General features: G+C 47.6%; 1 protein-coding gene and 1 long non-coding RNA gene across 2 annotated transcripts in view; one reads left to right on the top strand and one right to left on the bottom strand.

The window, feature by feature from the left end:
• SEPTIN5 (septin 5) overlaps nt 1-24,759 on the top strand; it is a 513,411-nt gene that overhangs the window by 381,411 nt on the left and 107,241 nt on the right. The gene's annotated exons all lie outside the window — the stretch shown is intronic.
• Nucleotides 494-24,719, bottom strand: LOC138492704 (uncharacterized). Its single transcript, XR_011276251.1, has 3 exons — nt 24,584-24,719; nt 17,602-17,864; nt 494-823 (listed from the first exon to the last, which is right to left on the bottom strand). It is a non-coding gene; the product is annotated as an uncharacterized lncRNA (long non-coding RNA).

Here is a 24,759-nt window from a genome sequence, read left to right as displayed (position 1 = left end):
AAGCCGTGGTAAACGGCAATGCTGCCGTCGCGAATGCTTTTTTTTTTCTTTTTCTATTTTACAGCGCAGTTCATGGGCTTGGGCGGCTGACTCTGGCCGGATCCCAAGATCCGGCTACACATCTGGTGCCGGATCTCGGATCCGCCTAGAACTGGCCCAATGACCAACACTGGTTATAGGGGTCTGGTTACGTGGGGGAAGGGAGCCAGAGTTTAAGATTTTTTCATCGCTTTTATGTACATTTTCCTTTTCTTTTGTTTTAATGTTTTTGATGTGTCAATAATTATTTGTATTGTGTTGTTTATATTAATGTGTGAAAAGTTGATTTGTTACATCTTTAACACACTCATAAAAAAAAAAATATGAATTACTTTAAATTGTAATTATATCACAGTATTTCGTTAAGTCAAAAAAGGAAATAATCAGTGTTTGGCATCACCCTAGTAGTAATAACTACAAAACATGCATACAATTATAATAAATCTCGTTAGACTTTGTTTTCTCGATCAAACAGTTTATTTGTTTATTTATTTATTTATTTATTTATTTATTTATATTTATAAAACGCACATCAGCCCTAGGGCATCGTGGAGCTGTTACAGGATAAACATTGCTGGTTACAGGAACACATGGAATACATGGTAGTTACATGAGACAGTTACATTACAGAAACAATTTTATAAGATAGACTTAATGGGTTTGTTGGCTTCATTCTTAATACTTCATTGCGACCCTTGTGTACAGGCGCGTTATAAATGACATATAGTGGCAGAATGAGAGGCCAGTGCATTTCGGACAATGTGGCCATCATCAGGGGGGGACCCTACAAATAATGCAAAAAGTGATCATCAGTATATATAAATCACGAGGTGAACAAAATATAATTCAAAAAAAGATTTGGCTAAAAACAAGCATAGCCGTCTACAAGCAAAGCAATGATATTGAGCAGCAAAGCCTGTGTTAAACAAAGCAAATGAAATAACAGTCATGGACATAGTACACTGGTGAAAACTGCAAAACATGTATATCAACATACAATACACAGTATCCCCACTACCTTGTCTTCTAGTGGTAGTTGTCTACCAGTCAAGGCTCATAAAAAAGCAGGAGCTGTAGAAAAATGCTCAACAAGGTCTTGCTTATTGTTTCGCACCAAAGAGGACCCATCTATAGACATTCTCAGTTTTTGATAAGATACTCCAATGGCCTGTATACAGGTATGTTGTGCTGTCCTCGAGCACAAAGTACCTGCTATCCTTTCTGTACGTCTCTTATGCAGGCAGACCAAAGTGAAAATCACGGGTAAAGCGTGAGTGCACGGCGTCATCAAAACGTCATGACGTTATGACATGCTGTTGTGCCGTCACTCGTTTACTGGGTGAAGTGTCAACAATGTACCATTATGACCAAATGTAGAAGAGTACAAAATGGAAAACCAGTTGTTTTTGCAAACAGAGAATGATACAGTATTTAAGCAATAAGTCCCGAGCTGGGGGCATTGCCAATTCAGGTAATGCCCCGAGACCCATAGTTATAGGCCCGAGTGAAGCAAGGGCCTTAATGAAGGCCCCGGGGCGTTATCAGAAGCGGTACCAATAGAATCGTTTCAGAAGTTGTGAAAAGCCGTCTGCGGTTAACAACTGAAAAGAAAATAACATTTAAGATGGCCAGCATGGAATGGGGAGAAGGGCCTACGTTGTCCGTTCTCCCTTTCCATGGTGACCATTCAAAAAAGAAGAAAAAAGTCAATAAAAAAGATGGCCGCCATGGAATGCGGATAAGGGACTACATGTAGTCCCTGCTCCCTTTCCATGGCGACCTTTAAAAAGTAATTCAAAAAAGTAAACACAGATAATGGCCGCCAGGAAACGGGGAGAAGGGACTACAAAAAGTCCCTTCTCCCTTTCCATGGTGGCCAGATGCGAACATGGAGGGACGCAGAAGAAATTCAGGTAAGGCTTTATCGGGCTGGTAAATACCCGGCAAGGGCCAATGAGATTGCAAGTTATATTCTCATTATCCCTTGCCGGGTACTAATAGTCAATAATACATTTGAATAAAATAATGTCAATAACATTCTCTGGTAATGTATGAAAGGTGATAACGATCTGTAATCTTATTAAAGTGAAATTGTCCCAAAGCATATCCTATTTAACAATAAAATGCACAATCTAGAGTCATCCAATCAACATTCACAGTCGCAAAGAGCATCAAGAGATGCCATGTTATAGTAACCCAACTCATCCCGTAAAAATGTACTGTTGCAAGAGACATATGGAAATAAATAAACACTATTTCTCAACGATAATCATGTGTTTTATGAACGGTATCTGAAAGCTTAAAATATGGCCAAGTACACAGGTGTGATGTGATAATACATATCCCAGTGTGATGGTAGAGAGTCAAAAGGATCATGTGCATTATAAGATAATCCTTTGGGAAATGCTGTACAAGGGAATTCATCTTTCATCGTTAACCTAACAATATTGTCATTCTTACATAAACTCAATACAATTGTATTATCAACGTTATATGCAATACATATATGTCGTCTATACACTTCAGCACAAGTCATCTACCAGTAATAGTGTTTCTTACGGGCGTCATGTATTATTATTCAGTATCCTGTGTCATCTTCTTCTTTCACCCATACGATGCTTCAGCTAAAACGAACTAATCATATTAAAGTTGTGTGTTAAATGTAACATGCAAGATTGAGTTCCTCGTTCATACCATGGGGTATGACACTCTGTAGCCTGTCAATCCAATAGGCCTCTCTCTGTTCCAGCTTTTTGCTGATAGGCATGACAAATTGCTATCGTCAACGACCTCTAGTATCTGAAATGTGATTTGTGAAATCTGATGTCCATTTGTAATGCTGGAGCTGGGTTATCGATTGAGTTTTATGTTTCAGCAATGCTAGATCCAATGTGTTTTAGCTTTACGAGTCGTCTGTCTTACATAATATTTTCCGCAAGGACCTTTTATGGCATACATGGCATTTTTAGAGTCACGTGCTGCAGTCTTTCAGTAATATTTTTTCACCATTTGAAGGGTCAAAACGTGTGTTGCCTTTAATGACTTCGCTGCAATTGCAACAACTTAAGCATGGAAAAGGGCCTGCTCTTTTGGTATTGCTTCTCTTGCTTCTGACTCCTTTGGTCTTGACCAGTAAATCACACAAATTGCTACTTCTTTCATCTACGAATGCTGGTAAGTCTCTAAAGAGGTTACTCATTCTGTTGTCACATCGTAAAATACTCCAGTTTTTGGACTTCCTGTCACGTGACACATCGCACTTCCTGGAAGTCTCTTTCCTATTAGCTTTCTATTTGGTTGCATAAAGCAGTGTTTTGTGGAAGGGTTCAGCTCTTGGGTTGAGAATGAGGGACTTTTTACCTTAAATAGGGACAAGGATACTGGACCCAGCTGTTGAATGACTTGTCAATAGCCAATGACATAAGACCGCCATGAGGTGCGACCGCTAGAAAAGGAGGTGGGAGGGAAGAGGGAGGCAAGGGCAATGAGGTCCAAAGAAGTTTCTGCAGAGTTGCCCGGTCTTAGTGATACTGTTGACCATGGAGGGTTGTTTGCCGTCAATTACGGAAGAGCGAAGAGACCTGGATGGAATGACCTCGATGTTCGAACATGGGAGCGTGGGGGGAGGGTGGATTGGGATATTCTTGGGGGTTGCGGTTATTGTTATGTTACAGAAAATGCTAATAAAAAGTGTTTAAAAAAATAGGGACAAGGATTCAACCCCAGTACCCAATGGTGCATGTCAGAGTTGAGAATGACCACCTCCTCAGCCCCAACCACAAAAAACATTCCTCCCACACCCACTTGTTTGGAGACTTGGGGAAGGGTTCATTTCAATGCAGAATACCCCACCTCCCTCGTCCCAAAGCATCGATCTCCTCCCCCTGCACACTGATGTTCTCAGGAGGCCGTGAACTGTAGAGCCCCCCTCAGACAATCCCTGGCCCATTTTATGACTCATCAGAAGGTGCTCCTTTCACAGAGCAGAAAAAAAAAAATACAGAGGAGCATGATCATACATAGGGGGGCATGAACATTGGGAGTGGAGCCATATGGAGGGTATGCCTCAACAAGACACTGCCCAACAGGATCCAACGCTCCCAGATGAGAAGTCTAGGAATGCCCCGATGGTAGATGAGACCACCCAAAAGTGCAAGGCATTATCTAATGGCACGAGCAACTGCCCGCTGGCAGATGGGACAGCCCAATGGCGCACGGTGTAGACCAAAACACACATGGCACTGCCCGATGGCAGAAGGGAGGGCCGCTTAGTACAAGTGATATCCAAGTGACACAAGGGACAGCCCGATGGCACATGGGACTGCCAGTTGGAAGAAAAGGCTGAAAGACTGTGATGGCAGGAGAGACAGCCCAACAGCAGAGCACATTGTGCAATGGCACAAGGGATGATGTCCCATTAGTGCAAGGAACAGCACAATGACACAGGGTACCGCCAAATGGCACAAGGGACGACCCAAATGCACAAGGGATGGCCCAATTGCACAAGGGACAGCCCAACTGCACAAGGGATGGCCGAATTGGAGAAGGGATGGCCCAGTAGCACTAAGGAATGGCCTAATGGCACAACAATAGCACAGTGAATGGCCTAATGACACAAGGGATGGCTCAATAGCACAGCGGATGGCCTAATGGCACAAGGGATAACCCAATTGCATAAGGGATGGCCCAATAGCGCAGGGGATGGCCTAATGGCATAAGGGATGGCCCAATTGTAGAAGGGATGGCCCAATAGCACTAGGGGATGGCCTAATGGCACAACAATAGAACAGGGGATGGCCTAATGGCACAAGGGATGACCCAATTATACAAGGGATGGCCCAATAGCACAGGGGATGGCCTAATGGCACAAGGTAATAATTACTCGATCATTAGATGCGATAGGGACACTAATCAAACAAAGGGGGGGGGCTTAGCCTTTATATTCAAGAGTTCACTGGAACTCAGACCCATCCCTAACCTCCAGATCCCATCAGCGGAACTACTTTCTATCAAACTCCCTATCTCTCCAAACCAAACTGCGACAGTGCACCTCATCTATAGGCCCCCTGGTCCCACTTCTACTTTCATTGAGGACATCTCCTCCATCCTTGCCTCCAACACTAAGTCCAACTCGCAAATACATCTTCTTGGTGACCTCAATTTAGGGTACCAAGATCCCAACGACTCCGAAGCCTCAGGACTAGCAAGTGCACTAATGGACTTTGGCCTTACCCAACTTATCAAAGAACCTACCCACAATAAAGGACGTACCCTCGACTGGGTGGCTGACTTGAATTGTGAGCTCAAACTGACCTCTATCACACCGTGCCTCTGGTCCGATCACCACAAAATAATCTTCTCTATCAATTCCTACCCTCACACCCCCAAATCCAACCTTGCCGCCGCTATCCACACCCATAACAAGAAGGATATTACTATGGAGAAACCTCTCCCTCTTATTCTTCCTTTGCTCAATACTGCATCAACTACCTGTTCCGACCCTACAGCCTTAGTTTATACATATAACCTTACCATGCTAAAAGCCCTCAATCTTATTGCTCCATCTAGACTACGTAAACAAAAACCACGTCCCCATCTCAACCTGTACCTTGGAGAACTACGCAAAGAAAAAAGAAAGGCTGAGGCACACTGGAAAAATGTACCATCTCTAATTAACAAAAACATCCTTTCCTGTGCCTCCTCTTCTTACAAAGAAGCCATATTGGCAGCTAAAAAAGACATCTACAATAAACGAATCCAACACAAAAGAACTCCTTAAGTAATTAGATTCCCCTGTAATCCCATTGGATACATGTATCTCGGACACTACCTGGTGCACCAACATCTAAAAGGCACCCCTATATAAAATCAGCATGCTCCAAACTAAAATCAACGCCAAGAGAAGCAATATCTCAGATTCAGTACTCAACACTCAGTCGTACAACAATCCTACTCCCAAACACGCCTTTAAACCTTTCAGCTTCTCTTCTCTCGCTATCTGAGAAGTTGAAAATATAATTAAGAAGCTTAAACCTTCCAACTGCCAAGGTGACCTATGTCCAGCTCACATCATCAAGGAGGCGGTGCATGACCTTGTGCCTTTTATTACACCTTTCATAAATGCCTCATTTAAATCTGGTATCGTACCAGACAACCTCAATGATGCTTGGGTCATCCCTTTAATCAAAAAGCCTACACTGGACCCTAGTAACTCCTCTAACTACAGGCCTATTACTACTAAGCCCTACTTACTGAAAATTCTAGACCGTGCCGCATACATCCAAATCCAGGAGTACCTCGAAACTAACAACCTCTTAGGCCTCAGGCAATCTGGCTTCTGCCTCAGACACGGAAATGAAACCACCTTGATTGATTTAAAAACACAATTTGAGAACTTAAAAGACAAGGGCAAGCTGGCTTTATTACTCCTTCTGGATCTCTCAGCAGCTTTTGACCTGGTTGATCATCAAATCCTTTGTCACCACCTCAAAACAGCTGCCCACTTCTCAGATGCTGCTAATTCATGGATCAAATCCTTCTTGGCCAATAGAACCACGAGGGTTTTCTCACCCTCAGCCTCAGCCAAGCCAGCACCAGTCCCTTGTGGAGTCCCACAAGGCTCCTGCGTCTCTCCCACATTGTACAATGTGTTTACAAACCCACTCTTCGACATTCTTGATTATCTGGGTGTCTCGTATACCAACTATGCGGATGACATCCAGATACTAATCCCCATTACAGGTGACAACGCCACTGATTCCAAAGCATTTAATGATATCTACCTTGTCATCCAGGCCTGATGGCACATCATGGGCTCTGCCTTAATGATGAAAAAACTGAGCTACTCATTTTAGGCTCGATCATCAAACTCTCTAAACTAGACTCTGCCTTCAAAACCTTCATTATTGACGGGAACAACATTAAAGTTTCTAATGACACTAAAACACTTGGCATTTACCTGGACTCAACACTCTGCCTCACCAGACAAACTAATGCTGTTGTTTCTGCCTCTGCATACACATGCAAACTGATCACCGTCTGCCTTCCCTTCCTGACCACTGAGAACTGCATTATCCTTGCGAGAACCCTCATCTTGGCTAAACTTGATTATTGTAATGCACTTTACTTAGGAACTAGCCAAAGAAATATTGATAAGTTACAAGTCACGCAGAACAATGCCATTAGGGCAGCCCTTAGTCTCCTAGGAGATGCCACATCTCAGATACAAGACGTAACTTACACTGGCTGCCCGTTACTTACGAATCTCTCTCAAAACCCTTGCACTAACACACAAGGCCCAGAACAACTCGGCTCCCGCCTACCTAACCAATCGCTTCACACGGCATACGCCCAACAGATCCTTGAGGTCTGCCCACTCTAACTCACTCACTGTACCTAGATATAAGCTTCAGACTGCCGGGGGATCAAGCTTCCCTGTCCTTGCGGCCAAACTTTGGAACACACTACCCTCGTCACTCAGAGCCGAACCCTCCTTTCTATCTTTCAAGAATAAAACAAAACTCTGGCTCCATGAGCTTGACGCCGCTGCCTCCACATCCTAACTAACTTGGCTAAGTAGGATAAGGTGCCTTTGTCTTTCTCTTCTGCCACCTACCTCACTTACGATTCCTAGATATCTTGTGCACCAGTTTTCCTGGTACTTTTCTATCACGTATGTGATTGACTGATTATGCGATATGTACCGACATAAGCTCCGTGTAACTCTTGTTCTGGCCTCAGACTACTTGATTTGCATATTGTACCCTGTGTAACGATATTATTTTCTTTGTAATTCTTGTTTCCTTCCGAGAAAGGCTCTATTGGCTTGGTTTCTCCCACTTGGGAAATGTTTTGCTCATGTATGTAACCATTTCTTACTTGAATGATGCGCCCAGATGCCCCAGGGCAAATACAAATGCAAATACAAGGGATAGCCTAATGGCACAGGGGATGACCCAATTGCACAAGGGATGGCCTAATGGCACAAAGGATGGCCCAATTGCACAAGGGATGGCCTAATGGCACAGGGGATGACCCAACTGCACAAGAGATGGCCTAATGGCACAAAGGATGGCCCAATAGCACATAGGGTGGCCAAATAGCCCATGGGATGACACAATGGATTCTCCAGTGGCACAAGAGATAGCACAAGCTATAGGGCTTGCAACACCATGGATGAACCATGGGAACAAGGCATAGCCCAATGCAACAAGGGACACTATGGGCAGACCAAAGGGACGACCCAGTGGAGCGAGTGATAGCCCAACAAAACAACAGATCGGTTGATGGCAAGAGGCGCATCAACACAGATGGGCCGATGGCACAAGGAATAACCCAAAGGCATATTGGAACAATTGGCACAAGGGATGGTCCTTGGGAGAAGAGATGTCCTTATGGCATAAGTCACCCAACAGCCCAAGGGAACACTGGACTGCACATGGAAGGGCTGGCCAAGTGAGGTAATGGCCGGGCCTTCTATGCATTGCATAGCCTCATAGAACAATGGAAGGGTTGCCAGCAGAAGGCACTGCCCAGTGGCACAAGCAGAGACCCATGGGACAGACAGGAAGATGCCACAGTGGATTGGTGATGTACAAGAGACAAGAGGAACAGCACAGGGGTGGTTCCATGGCACAAGGAACTGACCAGCCAACATAAAAGATAGCTACATTGTACCAACAAGGTGAATAAGGCATAATGAACAGTTAACAGCACTCACAACCACCTTGCATCACAAGCAACAGACCTTCACTGTGCCAGTCCCTAGGGTGATGTAGTATGCATACCAACCACCCTGCCTCACAAGCAATAGACCTTCACTGTGCCAGTCCCTAGGGTGATGTAGTATGCATACCAACCACCCTGCCTCACAAGCAATAGACCTTCACTGTGCCAGTCCCTAGGGTGATGTAGTATGCATACCAACCACCTTGCATCACAAGCAATAGACCTTCACTGTGTCAGTCCCTAGGGTGATGTGGTATGCATACCAACCACCCTGCCTCACAAGCAATAGACCTTCACTGTGTCAGTCCATAGGGTGATGTGGTATGCATACCAACCACCCTGCCTCACAAGCAATAGACCTTCACTGTGTCAGTCCATAGGGTGATGTGGTATGCATACCAACCACCCTGCCTCACAAGCAATAGACCTTCACTGTGTCAGTCCATAGGGTGATGTGGTATGCATACCAACCACCCTGCCTCACAAGCAATAGACCTTCACTGTGTCAGTCCCTAGGGTGATGTAGTATGCATACCAACCACCTTGCATCACAAGCAACAGACCTACACTGTGTCAGTCCCTAGGGTGATGTAGTATGCATACCAACCACCCTGCCTCACAAGCAACAGACCTTCACTGTGCCAGTCCCTAGGGTGATGTAGTATGCTACCAACCACCCTGCCTCACAAGCAATAGACCTTCACTGTGTCAGTCCATAGGGTGATGTAGTATGCATACCAACCACCTTGCCTCACAAGCAATAGACCTTCACTGTGCCAGTCCCTAGGGTGATGTAGTATGCATACCAACCACCCTGCCTCACAAGCAATAGACCTTCACTGTGCCAGTCCCTAGGGTGATGTAGTATGCATACCAACCACCCTGCCTCACAAGCAATAGACCGTCACTGTGCCAGTCCCTAGGGTGATGTAGTATGCATACCAACCACCCTGCCTCACAAGCAATAGACCTTCACTGTGCCAGTCCCTAGGGTGATGTAGTATGCATACCAACCACTCTGCCTCACAAGCAATAGACCTTCACTGTGCCAGTCCCTAGGTCGATGTAGTATGCATACCAACCACCTTGCCTCACAAGCAACATACCTTCACTGTATCAGTCCCTAGGATGATATAGTATGTATACCAACCACCACCTTGCCTCACAAGCAATAGACTTGCCTCACAAGCAACAGACCTTCACTCTGTCAGTACCTCTTGCCTCACAAGCAACATACAACATATCTTCACTGTGTCAGTCCCTAGGGTGATGTAGTATGCATAACAACCACCTTGCCTCACAAGCAACAGACCTTCACTGTGTCAGTCCCTAGGATGATGTAGTATACACACCAACCACCCTGCCTCACAAGCAATAGACTTGCCTCACAAGCAACAGGCCTTCAGTCTATCAGTCCATAAGGTGATGTAGTATGCATACCAACCACCTTGCCTCACAAGCAATAGACTTGCCTCACAAGCAACAGACCTACACTCTATCAGCACCGAGGGTGATGTAGTATGCATACCAACCACCTTGCCTCACAAGCAACAGACCTTCACTGTGTCAGTCCCTAGGATGATGTAGTATACACACCAACCACCTTGCCTCACAAGCAATAGACTTGCCTCACAAGCAACATACCGTCACTCTATCAGTCCCTAGGGTGATGTGGAATGCCTACCAACCACCTTGCCGCACACGCAACAGACCATCACTGTATCAGTCCCTAGGGTGATGTAGTATGCATACCAACCACCTTGCCTCACAAGCAACAGACCTTCACTGTGCCAGTCCCTAGGGTGATGTAGTATGCATACCAACCACCTTGCCTCACAAGCAACAGACCTTCACGGTGTCCGTCCCTAGGGTGATGTAGTAGGCATACCAACCACCCTGCCTCAACAGCAACAGACCTTCACTGTATCAGTCCCTAGGGTGATGTAGTATGCATACCAACCACCTTGCCTCACAAGCAATAGACCTTCACTGTATCAGTCCCTAGGGTGATGTAGTATGCATACCAACCACCCTGCCTCACAAGCAATAGACCTTCACTGTATCAGTCCCTAGGGTGATGTAGTATGCATACCAACCACCCTGCCTCACAAGCAATAGACCTTCACTGTATCAGTCCCTAGGGGGATGTAGTATGCATACCAACCACATTGCGTCACAAGCAATAGAACTTCACTGTATCAGTCCCTAGGGGGATGTAGTGTGCATTTTAACTATATGTCGTGAAGGATGCCTGTTCCGAACCCCGCCATATTCCTGCTTTCTACTCGCAACCATTGTTTACTCCCCGTGCTTGGAAACAACTCTATAACACATGTAGAGCGTTCGGAACCCCAAATATTCAATCCAGTATTGGGAGAGGTGGGCCAAAGGTACATGGCACTGTTCAAAAGCACAACAGACTGATAACAAGGCACTAATAATGGCTCTGCAGCACAATAAACGGTCCAACGCTGCAAGGGATGGGCCAATGACTCAAGGATTGGTCTCTGGCACAAGGGATTGCTCGGAAACTAAGGCAGGGACACACATTTCAAGGAATTGCCCAAAAGCACAAGGAATGGCCAAAAATCACAAGGAATGGCCAAAAAGCACAAAGAATGGCCCAAAAGCACAAGGAATGGCCCTAAAACACAAAGAATGGCCAAAAAACAAGGAATGGTCCAAAAACACAAGGAATGGCACTATGGGAGAGGGTATCACCAAAAAGCACAAGGGGTGGGCAAAACGCACACGGAGTGGGCGAAAAGCACAAGGAATGGCCCCAAAGCACAAAGAATGGCCCAAAAACACAAGGAATGGCCCAAAAGCACAAGGAATGACCCAAAAGCACAACAGACTGGTGAATGGCACTAATAATGGCTCTGCAGCACAAGAAACGGTCCTACACTGCAAGGGATGGCCCGATGACACAAGGATTGGTCTCTGGCACAAGGGATTGCTTGGAAACTAACAAATGGACAGGCATCTCAAGGAATGGCCCAAATAATGGCCAAAAAGCACATGGAATGGCAAAAAGCACAAGGTATGTGGCAAAAGCACACGGAATTGGCAAAAAACACAATGAATAGGCCAAAACTAGAAGAAAATGGCAAAACGCACAGGTAATGGCACAAAAGCACAATGAATGGGCAAAAAAGCACAAGGAATGGCCCAATGGCACAAGGAATGGCCCAATGGCAGAAGAAAAGGCCCAAAAGCACAAGGAATGGCCCAAAAGCACAAGGAATTGGCAAAAAGCACACAGAATGCCCCAAAAGCACAAGGAATTGGCAAAAAACATAAGGAATGGCCCAATAGCACAATGAATGGCCAGAACGCATAAGGAATTGCACCGCCGTAGACGGGAATGTTTAAAGGAACAAGCCGAAGTCAAAATAGATGGTGAAATTGCACGAGGAAGGGCACGGCAAGACACGGGCTGGTCACACATGGCACAAGCGATGGCCAAGTCCCACAAGGGATGGCACATCGCAGCAAAAGATTGCCCGGGGTAGCACCAGAGCTAGTCCAGCAATGTAGCATGTTGATTGACACCACAGATAGTACAATGGATGGCTCCATGGTGCAAGGGATGACACAACATCACAATACACACAGCCCAAATCTGATAATGATCCTGCACGTGACGCAATCATTAAGATAAGGCCCTCTGCCAAGATGAGTAGGGGCGTGAGGCAGCCCCTGCTCTTCACTTTGCATATGATGCCTAAGAGATATTCGATAACATTGCCTCGTTTCCGGCCACATTGTCACACCTACGCCTACATTGGGTGTCTTATGCCGACGATTTAGTACTCTTTGATCAAACCCTGATTGGCCTGCAGAGGAAATGATCAGTGTTCGTGCAATATGTGCAAAAGAACAGTCTTGTGATAAACTCTAAGAAGTCCAAAACTGTAATATTCTCAACAACACAAAAAAAGAAATCCCAAACGATTTAATTGGAAGATTGGCAAGGAAAAAATGGACATTCTTAAAGAATTGATAAAGTTGGTCTTTACATGTTCAGTCTCAGTGGGAATGGGGAAATTTTGAAATAAAATACAGTGGAAAGATCAAATTGCTGGTAAATAAGCTTAAGTTTTGGGAGGATAGCTTGGAGGCAATGTGCTCGCCTTGGAAGCAAGAGGATGCAGAGCAACAGAGGTTCAATCCCCGGGTCCACGCTTGGAAACTTAAGTGCGTTATAAATAACCAATTAGAATTAATTGAATATATTACAAATTCTCGAAATGTACACTTCTACCGTTTTTTAAACCCTACAACCAGAAAAGGTTTTCAATTTTACTATATGGATTGGAGCTCGAAAAGTGGGGCCAGTTCTCTGTTAACATGAAGGCAGGATGTGGGAATCAGTGTTAGGATTGCCCATGTCAGTTCCAAACTCTGAAATCAGATATGAATTGGGATTAAACTCCATGAAAGTGATAAGGAAAGGGTTGTGGCTACAACCGTTAGCAAAAATCATTGATCTAGTAAAAAAGAAATCCTTATTTACTGACTTACAGATTGTTGTGGAAAAAGTCCATGACAAAATTGAATAACTTTGTAGATTTGAATAACAAGCTATTACTTAGATAGTGAGTTGGAGATATTAACATCCAATCAAATACACGTGAAAAGGAAGCTTTTGGAAAGGGACTGGGTCAATACAGTAGCGTCAGTAAAATTGGACTCTTTGTCGAAGGGTGTAGCTCCTCATCGATCACCCAAGGAAGATAATATCAAACTAGCTGATTAGTTGCCCATCGACCAAATGGCGCGAAGTGTATATGAGGTTTCAATGCAATCTTGCACCTACACAGGAAGAATAAGTCCCTCGATTACACATTCCCAAAGCCCTGCAATATCGTCGTGTAGGTAATACTCTAAATGTGCAGGGGATGTTAAAGCATATCCCCACAGGATGCAATGAACCGCTTGAGCTATGCATTAACCGTTTTGGAAGATTCACCTATGATTATTCAGAAATGGCTGCGGCTCGACGCTGCTTCACATTTATGGGGGGGCCTCAATACGGTATACCGTTGTTTCATCGACAGGCATTTTTACGACCTTTTTAACGTGGACATAATTACAAAAAAGTCATCGAAATTTTGGCGGGGGACTGGGAAAGGGCAGATAAGGGGTTGGGAGGACGGAATATTTAAAAATAGGTGGGGGGTGACAGGTTTGTGGGGGAACTACCCCCCGCAACCCAAAAAGAAAAAAATGTTGATTACTTTTTTCGTAATAGTGTCCATGTTAAAAAGGCAGTCGTAAAATTGCCTGTCGGCGAAATGACATGGAACCCTTAAAACTTCATTGATTTTAGCCCTGTATGGGTTTTTGATACAATTATACAACATTTTAGCAACTAAAGAATCGATGGGATGAATTGTGTCATGTATTTTCTTATTCTGCTTTTTCTTATTATTTTTTTTAACCAAATACGATTGTGAATTTGAAATGAATGTGTAATTGTAATGGGTTATTTTTAACGCGCTTACTACCCAGAGGTTCCTAAGTGCGGACCTGGGGATCAAACCTGTGTTGCTCCAGTCTTCTTGTTTCCAAGGGGAGCATGTTGCCCCTGAGCTATGTGTGTAGGTTGGAGCCACTCCTTTAATGTTCTACTGGTGATTTTGGCCTAATGAAATTTGTATTAGAATTACGATTTATATTCAAAAAAGTATTTTCTTCTTTTTTGTGAAAGGTTTGTACAAACCATAACACACAAAAGAAATTAAAGAAATACAGCCCAATGGCACAAGGAATGGCCCAAGCGCACAATGGGTGGCTTACATGTCCAAAGTATGACACAAGGCATTGCCCAATGGCACAAGTGATAGCCCAACAACACAACAGATAGGCGGGGGGCACAGGAATGGGCCAACTACACCAGGCTTGGAGCAATGATGCAAAGACATGCAGGTGACTGTAGTGTCCTGCCGGCCAGCTGTGAGTGCTAGTAGAATGTTGATGAGGGCTTAGTGTGTGCGTATTGCGAATGTGAGTTTGGAGCCTGAGCTGGAGTTCAAGAGGATGGCAGAAAAGCATGACCCGATGACACAACACATGATATGATATGATAGGTTATTTATAACACGCTGAATACCTTAATACGCTTAATAAGGTTTCTTAGCGTGGACCCGGGGATCGCACCTGTGTTGCTTCGTGTCATCTTGCTTCCAAGGCGAGCACGTTGCCCCTGAGCTATCCTCCCGAGAACACAAAGGTTGGACTGATGGCTCAAGAAATTGTCTGATGACACAACATACAGTGCAATGGCACAAGGCCCAACCCAATGACACATGCCATGGCCCCACTGCACAAGGGCAGGCTCAGTGGCACAGAGGATGGTTCACATGTCTATGCCATGACAGAAGGGACTGCCCAGTGCCAAAAGAAACAGATCAACAACAAAAGGGTTGATGACACAACATTCTATGTTTCTTTATTTATTGGGCAATTATAATACACCTACACAGCAAAATGTGTTTCAAGGCGCAACAAGACAAAAGAGGGGGGGGGGCACGGATGAAGAAAAACAAAAAGGCCCTACTAGGTCTTGTGTCATTCGGATCATGCAAGTGCAGTAACAAGAAGTGCGGAGGAGAGGGGGCGGTGGAAGTGCTGGTTAGGGCAGAAGGGCGCATGGGTTATGCCAGTGCCAAGGGGAAGCCAGCTGGACAGTACCAGGGGAATGCAGAGAGCGCAGGGGAAAGAAAGTCCACATGGTAAGTGCGAGGGATGGGGCTGGGAGGGCTCAATGTGCTGAAGGCCCAGCTAGGATGATGCAGGGGAGGGGTGGAGGCTGGAAAGTCAAGTGCAGGTTATGGGGGGCAGGGGAGAGCAAGTGCAGGGGTAGACCTGTCAAGGAGGACCTGGTGTCCTGCAAGAATCTCAAGGAACCAGGTAGCTAGTCAAAAGGAGACAGAGGGGTACATTAGCAAAGGAGGTGAAGAGGAAAGGAACAAGAGAAAAGGAAGGTCTTGAGAAGCTTCTGGAGAGAAAATGAAGGTCTTGAGAAGCTTCTGGAACTTAAGAAGATGTGTCTCAAGTCTGAGAGGGGCAGGAAGGCCTTTCCAGAGCGAGGCGCCTGTGCAGGAGAGAGATCTACCCCCACTCTCTGCTTGGAAAAGCCTCCGATCTTCAGAGAATTGGAGCTGAGGAGGTGCAGCTGAAACTGGGCCTTCTTGGCAAGGTCTGTGATGAGAGGAGAGAAGGAGAGAGAGGGCGAGGGTGAGGAGAGAGGGCCCATGAATGGCGGCCAGAGAGAACGACTCAAGCTACACCCCAAGGGGATAAAACATAGCCCAATGTCACAACAAATATGTGGGTTACATAAAGGACAGGTTCAGGCTGATGGCACAGAGGACAGTGAATGAGAGAAGAGATGGCCAAGCACCATAGGGACAGGCCAATGGCACAAGAGACAATTCAGCAATAAAACAGATAACCTGATGGCAAAAAAACATGGTCCAATGACAACACAAAAGTTATATGTTATATGTTATGTTAAGTTAAGTTGTCTTTTACAGCGCACCATTACCTTTGGTCTGGTGTCCAGGCACTCGCGTGGTTCTGTGAGAGAATGGGTTGGGCAGGTTAGTGAGGAACGAGGGAGTTGGATAGAGGTTTTGCTTTGCTCTGGGTGCTTGTGGAACCAGGAGGAACTGGCGTCTAGTGCGGGGTCAGCATTCTAGATGTGTTTGGATTGTGCGCACTGGGACTATTGTGACCGCATGGGCAGCATATAGTGATTGGGTGTTTGTTTGCAGCAGATTTTTTCGGGTTGTATGAGTGGGTTGTGTGTTTCAGTGGGGATTAGACGGATCCGAGGATCGTGTGAGGTAAGTGGGGGTCAGTGAGGGAATGTGGGGGGTATGCTGGAGAGGAATTGGAAGCGGGAGGTTAGTAGTCCAGGAAAAATAAGGGGTGGGTCTATGGCTCAAGAGATAGCCTGGTGACAGTACATGGTCTAATGACACGAGGAATGGACCAGAGGGAGAAGCCTGCGGTGCATGATGTAGCCCAATAGTAGAGCATACAGCCCACAACCCACAGGATGGCCTAGCACAAGAGGGACAGGTCCAATGGCACGCGGGACACTCCAATGGCCTAAGAGACAATTCAACAATACAACAGATAGGCTGATGGCAAAAGAAGAGCCTGGGCAACATAAGGAATGTGGTGGTAGCCAGATGGTGTCTGGGAAACATAAGAGATGTGACGGTAGCCAGAAGGTGTCTGGGCAACATAAGAGATGTGACAGTAGCCGGACGGTGCCCGGGCAACATAAAAGATGTGACGGTAGCCAGAAGTTGTCTGGGCAACATAAGAGATGTGACGGTAGCCAGAAGGTGTCTGGGCAACATAAGAGATGTGACAGTAGCCAAAAGGTGTCTGGGCAACATAAGAGATGTGACGGTAGCCAGACGTTGTCTGGGAAACACAAGGGATGTGATGGTAGGTGTCTGAGCAACATAAGGGATGTGATGGTAGTCCAAGACCACCTGGGCAACACATGGGGTGTGATGGTAGCCATAAGGTGCCTGGGCAACATAAGAGATGTGATGGTAGCCAGAAGGTGTCTGGGCAACATAAGAGATGTGACGGTAGTCCAGAGGTTTTTGGGCAACACATGTGATGTAATGGTATTCCAAGAGGATCTCGGCAACACAAGGGGTGTGATGGTAGCCCAAAGGTTTATGGGCAACACAGGGAATGTGATGGTAGCCCAAAGGCAGATGGAAAACCCCAGGGGCAGCCTGTTGACTTAACAGATTACTTGATTTTGCAAGGGGCAGCCCAACTGCACACGAGATTTACCAGAAGGGGTGACAGCACAAGAGGTGGGCCTTAAAGCAGGAGCTTGGCTCTTCCACTGTTTTTGGTGCCAGTCCCATAGGTGGGCGCTCTGATGGCACTGAGGAAGACTAGCATGACTGTGCATATGTTGCCCCTTCCCGGAAATATGCAGGCAGGACATTCTATGATCTGGCGGGGTCGGGCAGGGGTCTCCTTCCTCAGTGGGGTCGCATTCAGCACTTATCCAGTGGGGCGACACATCCTTCTGTGGCAGGGGTCAAGTCCTAAAAATGAAAGTCAGGGGACTCATCAGCAAACACAATGGGATGTGACGTCATCAGAAATTAGCATATCAAGGTGAAATATGAACAATTCATTAAATTGGCTTTGCATAACCACCCACATTGCACAGGACGAATGGCATTTGCCTTTCATAACATTAACACACACACACACACAACCAAGGGAGGATATTTTCTTCTAATAGTGTTTTTTAAAACTTTAAAAGGTGTGCATGTTTTAAACTCCAAGAACCAATACAAATATTTTCCCTGGAACTTGCAGTACCGAAATGGGACATTTCACCTTTAGTTGTTTGTTGTTTTTCATCAGGTTATATAGTTTAGTGGATAAGTGTCCGGCCTACAATTCTGCCGACTGGTTTGATCCCTGAGGTCGGCTTTAATTCATAAATTCAAAGAGGACATTCAATGTTTCTCATTTTTGCTGGGGGGGGGACTGAGTCCACCCTCTGAATAAAGCGGGTGGACTCTGTCCCCCCACGTGTACCCTCGACTTGAGCCCTGCTCTGTGGCCCCACCTTTGAGAGGTGGGAGGGCTGTGGTTGAGTGAGTCAGTGAGTCATAGGTGGGATGGAATTTCAGATAGATCAGTAGTTCAGACAAGCTGGAAGGGCTAGAGCAGAGTAAGGCATATTTCAGACTTGTGCCTCAGAAGTGGCAGTTGAGCTAAAGCAGAGTCAGTCACAAGTCAGAACTGTGCTGCGGAAGAGGCAGAAGGGCTAGGGCAGAGTCAGTCACATGTCAAACCTGTGTCGCTGAAGCGGCAGTTGAGCTAAAGCAGAGTCAGTCACAAGTCAGAACTGTGACTCTGATGGAGTAAAAAGGCTGGGGCAGGGACGGTTGCATGTCAGTCATGTGACTCTGCAGTGACAGAATGAATGGGGCAGAGTCTGTCAGATATTAGACTCGTTACTCTGAAGAGGGAGACGGGAAGAGCTCTGGTCACTTGTGACTCTGAAGGGGAAGAAGGTCTAAGGCAGAGCCAGTCACATGTAAGACCTGTGCTTCTGAAGGGTCAGTAGGGCTAGGGCAGGAACACATGTCAGACTTGTGTCTCTGGAAGAACAGAGGGGCACATTCAATCACATGTCAGACCTGTGTCTCTGAAAGAGCAGAGGGGCACATTCAGTCACATGTCAGACCTGTGTCTCTGGAAGAGCAGAGGGGCACATTCAGTCACATGTCAGACCTGTGTCTCTGGAAGAGCAGAGGGGCACATTCAGTCACATGTCAGACCTGTGTCTCTGAAAGAGCAGAGGGGCAGAGTCAGTCGCACGTCAGAACGTTGCCTTTGAAGGAGCAGTAGGGCTTTGGCAAAGTCAGTCACATGTCAGGACATGGCCTCTGAAGTGGCAGTACAGCAAGGATAGAGCCAGTCACATGTCAGACCTGGTCCTTTGAAGAGGCAGCAGGTCAAGGGTAATGCCAATTACATGTCACACCTGGGCTTCTGAAGAGGCAGCAGATCTAGGGTAGCGCCAAACACATGTCAGACCTAGGCTTCGGATGAGGCCGCAGATCTGGACTAGTGTCAGTCACATGTCAGACCTGGGCCTCTGAAGAGGCAGTAGATATAGAGTACAGTCAATCACATGTCAGACCTGGGCCTATGAAGAGGCTGTAGATCTAGGGTAGCGTCAATCACATGTCAGACCTGGGCATCTAAAGAGGAAGTAGATCTAGCATAGAGTCAATCACATGTCAGACCTGGGCCTATGAAGAGGCTGCAGATCTCGGGTAGAGTCAATCACATGTCAGACCTATGCATCTAAAGAGGCAGTAGATCTAGGTTAGAGTCAATCACATGTCAGACCTGTGCATCTAAAGAGGCAGTAGATCTAGGGTAGCATCAATCATATGTCAGACCTGGGAATCTAAAGAGGAAATAGATCTAGGGTAGAGTCAATCACATGCCAGACCTGGCCATCTAAAGAGGCAGTAGATCTAGGGTAGCGTCAGTCACATGTCAGACCTGGGACTCATAAGGGGCAGTACGGCAAGGATACAACCAGTCACATGTCATACCTGGTCCTTTGAAGAGCAGTAGATCTAGGGTAACACCAATTACATGTCACACCTGGGCCTCTGAAGAGGCAGTACATCTAGGGTAGCATCAATTACATGTCAGACCTGGGCATCTAAAGAGGCAGTAGATCTAGGGTAGCGTCAATCACATGTCAGACCTAGGCATCTAAAGAGGCAGTAGATCTAGGGTAGAGTCAATCACATGTCAGACCTGGACATCTAAAGAGGCAGTAGATCTAGGGTAGCGTCAATCACGTCAGACCTGGACATCTAAAGAGGCAGCAGATCTAGGGTAGAGCCAATCACATGTCAGACCTATGCATCTAAAGAGGCAGTAGATCTAGGGTAGCGTTAATCACATGTCAGACCTGGACATCTAAAGAGGCAGTAGATCTAGGGTAGAGCCAATCACATGTCAGACCTGGGCATCTAAAGAGGCAGTAGATCTAGGGTAGCGTCAATCACATGTCAGACCTGGACTAAAGAGGCAGTAGATCTAGGGTAGCGTCAATCGTATGTCAGCCTGGGCCTCTGAAGAGGGAGTACAGCAAGGATAGAGCCAGTCACGTGTCAGACCTGGGCCTCTGAAGAGGCCGCATATCTAGGGTAGCATTAATCACATGTCAGCCTGTGCCTCTGACGGCTAGTAGTTCTAGGGTAGAGTCAATCCCATGTCATCCTGTGCCTCTAAATGGGCGGACAGGATTCGAGTACACATGTCAGACATGTGCCTCTGAAGAGATAGTAGCGTTTGGGCAGGGTCAATCCCATGTCAGAGTAGATCTAGGTAGATTTAATCGCATGTCAGCCTGGGCCTCTGAAGGGGCAGTAGCACTAGGGTAGAGTCAGTAGGATTTCTGCCCTGTTCCTCTGTTCCTCTGAAGGGGCAGTAGGGATAGGGTAGAGTCAGTTGCATAATAGACTGGTGCCACTCAATAGATGGTAGGGTTTGGGCAGAGTGAGTGACGTACTAGATATGTGCTGCTGAGGGGGTAGTAGGGCGAAGGTAGGGTTTGCCACATATCAGTGGCCTCTGCATGGTCTGTAGGGCTTGAGCAGAGTCAGTCACATGTCAGACATGGGTCTCTGGGGGACATTAGAGCGAGGGTACATTTAGTTGCATGTCAGACCCGAGCCTCTGGGCGGGCAGCAGGGCTAGGCTAGAGACAATCACAGGTCACACCTGTGCTTTTGAGCAGAGTCCGTCACATGTCAGACCTGGGCCATTGGATGGGCACTAGAAGTAGGGGAGAGCCAGTCAAATGTCAGGCATGTGACTCTGACGGGTCAGTAGGTTTAGGGTAGAGTGACTCATATGTCAGTTCTGGGACTCTTGGAAGGTCAGTATAGCTATGCAAGTGTCCGTCACAACTAAATAACTGTTTGGTGTTTGCTGGAGTGGCTCACATGTGACATTGGTGACTCTGAAGGAGTGGAAGTCAGTCACATGTCAGACCTGGATCTCTGAAAGGCAAGTAGGGCTGGAGCAGATTGAATCACTTGACATGGGCCCCTGAAGGGGGAGTAAGACTTGAGTAAAGTCAGTTACACATTAGGCCTGTGCGTTTGAAGGGGCAGTAGCGCTAGGGTAGTGTCAATCACAAATGAAACGTAGCTCTCTGAAGGACAGTACAGCTAGGGTAGTCGGTCATATGCCAGACCTGGGACTCTGGAGGGGCAGTAGTGCAAGGGTAGAGTCCGTCACATGCCACACCTGGCCTTCTGGGGGGCAGTAGTGCTAGGATAGAGTCAGTCACGTGCCAGACCTTGGGCTCTGGAGGGGCAGTAGTGCTAGGGTAGAGTCAGTCACATACCAGATACAGGACTCTTGAGGGGCAGTAGTACTAGGGTAGAGCCAGTAACATGTCAGACCTGTGCCTCTAAAGAGATAGTAGGGGTTGGGCAGACTCAATCCCATGTTAGAATAAATCTAGGTAGGTTCAATCGTATGTCAGCCTAGGCCTCTGACGGGGCAGTAGCGCTAGGATATAGCCAGTTGCATGTCAGAGCTGTGCCCCATGAGGAGCAGTATGGATAGGGCTGAGTCAGTCACGTGTTAAGCCTGCGCCTATGAAGGGGCAATAAGGTTGGGGTAGAGTCAGTCTTGTCAGATAGGTGCCTCTGAAGGGGTAGTAGGACTTGGCCAGAATCGCTCAGATGCCAGACCTAGTCCTCTGGATGGGCAATAGTGCTAGGGTAGAGTCAGTCACATGTCAGACCTGGGACACTGGAGGGGCAGTAGTGCTAGGGTACAGCCAGTCACATGTCAGACGTGGGACTCTGGAGGGGCAATAGCACTAGGGTAGAGTCAGTCCTATGTCAGACCTGGGCCTCTGGAGGGGCAGTAGTGTTAGGGTAGACTCAGTCACATGTCAGACCTGGGACGCTGGAGGGGCAATAGCGCCAGGGTAGAGCCACATGTCAGACCTGGGACTCTGGAGGGGCAATAGATCCAGGGTAGAGTCAGTCCTACTGGAGGGGCAATAGCGCCAGGGTAGAGTCAGTCACATGTCAGACCTGGGGCTCTGCAGGGGCAGTAGTGCCAGGGTAGAGTCAGTCACATGTCAGACCTTGGCCTCTGGAGGGCAGTAGTGCTGAGGTAGAGTCAGTCACATGTCAGACCTGGGCCTCTGGAGGGGCAGTAGTGCTAGGGTAGAGTCAGTCACATGTCAGACCTGGGACTCTGGAGGGGCAGTAGTGCTAGGGTACAGTCAGTCACATGTCATACCTGGGCCTCTGGAGGGGCAGTAGTGCTAGGGTAGAGTCAGTCGCATGTCAGACCTGGGACTCTGGAGGGGCAGTAGTGCTAGGGTAGAGTCAGTCAGACCTGGGCCTCTGGAGGGGCAGTAGTGCTAGGGTAGAGTCAGTCACATGTCAGAACTGGGACTCTGGAGGGGCTGTAGTGCTAAGGTAGAGTCAGTCACATGTCAGACCTGGGACTCTGGAAGGGCAGTAGTGCTAGCGTAGAGTCAGTCACATGTCAGACCTGGGACACTGGAGGGGCAGTAGTGCTAGGGTACAGCCAGTCACATGTCAGACGTGGGACTCTGGAGGGGCAATAGCGCTAGGGTAGAGTCAGTCCTATGTCAGACCTGGGCCTCTGGAGGGGCAGTAGTGTTAGGGTAGACTCAGTCACATGTCAGACCTGGGACGCTGGAGGGGCAATAGCGCCAGGGTAGAGTCACATGTCAGACCTGGGACTCTGGAGGGGCAATAGATCCAGGGTAGAGTCAGTCCTACTGGAGGGGCAATAGCGCCAGGGTAGAGTCAGTCACATGTCAGACCTGGGGCTCTGCAGGGGCAGTAGTGCTAGGGTAGAGTCAGTCACATGTCAGACCTTGGCCTCTGGAGGGGCAGTAGTGTGGGGTAGAGTCAGTCACATGTCAGACCTGGACCTCTGGAGGGGCAGTAGTGCTAGGGTAGAGTCAGTCACATGTCAGACCTGGGACTCTGGAGGGGCAGTAGTGCTAGGGTAGAGTCAGTCACATGTCAGACCTAGGCCTCTGGAGGGGCAGTAGTGCTAGGGTAGAGTCAGTCACATGTCAGACCTGGGACTCTGGAGGGGCTGTAGTGGTAGGGTAGAGTCAGTCACATGTCAGACCTAGGACTCTGGAGGGGCAGTAGTGCTAGGGTAGAGTCAGTCAGACCTGGGCCTCTGGAGGGGCAGTAGTGCTAGGGTAGAGTCAGTCACATGTAAGACCTGGGACTCTGGAGGGGCTGTAGTGCTAGGGTAGAGTCAGTCACATGTCAGACCTGGGACTCTGGAGGGGCAGTAGTGCTAGCGTAGAGTCAGTCACATGTCAGACCTGGGACACTGGAGGGGCAGTAGTGCTAGGGTACAGCCAGTCACATGTCAGACGTGGGACTCTGGAGGGGCAATAGCGGTAGGTTAGAGTCAGTCCTATGTCAGACCTGGGCCTCTGGAGGGGCAGTAGTGTTAGGGTAGACTCAGTCACATGTCAGACCTGGGACGCTGGAGGGGCAATAGCGCCAGGGTAGAGTCACATGTCAGACCTGGGACTCTGGAGGGGCAATAGATCCAGGGTAGAGTCAGTCCTACTGGAGGGGCAATAGCGCCAGGGTAGAGTCAGTCACATGTCAGACCTGGGGCTCTGCAGGGGCATTAGTGCTAGGGTAGAGTCAGTCACATGTCAGACCTTGGCCTCTGGAGGGGCAGTAGTGCTGAGGTAGAGTCAGTCACATGTCAGCCCTGGGCCTCTGGAGGGGCAGTAGTGGTAGGGTAAAGTCAGTCACATGTCAGACCTGGGACTCTGGAGGGGCTGTAGTGGTAGGGTAGAGTCAGTCACATGTCAGACCTGGGACTCTGGAGGGGCAGTAGTGCTAGGGTAGAGTCAGTCAGACCTGGGACTCTGGAGGGGCAGTAGTGCTAGGGTAGAATCAGTCACATGTCAGACCTGGGACTCTGGAGGGGCTGTAGTGCTAGGGTAGAGTCAGTCACATGTCAGACCTGGGACCCTGGAGGGGCAGTAGTGCTAGGGTAGAGTCAGTCACATGTCAGACCTGGGCCTCTGGAGGGGCAGTAGTGCTAGGGTAGAGTCAGTCACATGTCAGACCTGGGACTCTGTGAAGAGGCAGCATTGCCAGGGTGCTAGACTCTTTCGCATAGCAGACCTATAGCAGTGACTGACTGTTTGGGCTTGAGTGGACTGACTCACACGTTAGGGACGCTGCTTCTGGAGAGTTTTAGGGGCAGAGTCAGTCACAAGCGAGGCAGAGACTGACTGACTCCGCCGGTCCGACCGGCCTCCCAGTGGCCCCAGCCTGGCAGGAAGTCTCCCCACAGTTCCCTCGAGTCCCTCCGTCACAGGATACGCCCCGGTTAGTGGACGGT

Source organism: Ambystoma mexicanum, chromosome 10, assembly GCF_040938575.1.
Source record: "Ambystoma mexicanum isolate Mex_15411 chromosome 10, UKY_AmexF1_1, whole genome shotgun sequence".
NCBI lineage: Eukaryota > Metazoa > Chordata > Amphibia > Caudata > Ambystomatidae > Ambystoma > Ambystoma mexicanum.
The sequence above is the reverse complement of the archived record's forward strand: the minus strand, read 5'-3'. Positions and strand labels throughout refer to the sequence as shown.